A 1092-nucleotide genomic window follows, 5' to 3' on the forward strand; every position below is an offset into this window, starting at 1 on the left:
ATTTGGCCCAATATTTTTATATGTAATATCTGACCATATAATAAAAATAGTTATGCACTGAAAATGGCTGCATGAACTTTTGTAGAGTCTAACTGCTTGAGGGGTTAGGACTCCATTATGGTTCATAGATTCCAAGGCCAGAAGGGACCATTGTGATTATAGAATCATAGAATATCAGGGTTGGAAGGGACCTCAGGAGGTCATCTAGTCCAACCCGCTGCTCAAAGCAGGACCAATCCCCAACTAAATCATCCCAGCCAGGGTTTTGTCAAGCCTAACCTTAAAAACTTCTAAGGAAGGAGATTCCACCACCTCCCTAGGTAACGCATTCCAGTGTTTCACCACCCTCCTAGTGAAAAAGTTTTTCCTAATATCCAGCGTAAACCTCCCCCATCTTGTCTGACTTCCTGTACAACACAGGCCATGGAACTTCCCCAAAATAACTCTTAGATCATATCTTTTAGAAAAAGCATCCAATCGTGATGGAGAATCCATTGATGCCATTGGTAAATTGTTCCACTGGCTACTTACTCTCACCATTAAAAAATTATGCCTTATTTCCAGTCTGAATGTGTCAAACATCAACTTCCAGCCATTGGATCATGTTACAGCTTTCTCTTCTAGACTGAAGAGCCTGTTATTAAACATTTATTCCCCTGTAGATACTTGTAGCCTGTAATCAAGTCACCTCTTAACCTTCTCTTTGAGCTTTTAGTTTATCAATCTATTTAGTTTATCACTATAAAGACTATTTTCTAATCTTTTAATTATTCTTATGGCTCTTCTCTAAACCCTCTCCAATTTATCAACATCGTTCTTGAATTGCGGGCACAGAACTGGACACACTATTTCAGCAGCAGTCACACCAGTGCCAAAGATAAAGGTAAAATAACCTCTCTCCTTGTGCATGAGATTCCTCTATTTATGAATTCCAGGATCGCATTTGCTCTTTTGTCCACAGTGCACACTGGGAACTTATGTTCAGCTGATTATCCACCATGACCCCCAAATCTTTTTCAGAGTCTCTGCTTCCCAGGATAGAGTCCCCCATCCTGTAAGTATGGCCTATGTTCTTTTTTTCCTAGATGCATA

The sequence above is a fragment of the Eretmochelys imbricata genome, chromosome 6, assembly GCF_965152235.1.
Source record: "Eretmochelys imbricata isolate rEreImb1 chromosome 6, rEreImb1.hap1, whole genome shotgun sequence".
Classification (NCBI taxonomy): Eukaryota; Metazoa; Chordata; order Testudines; family Cheloniidae; genus Eretmochelys; species Eretmochelys imbricata.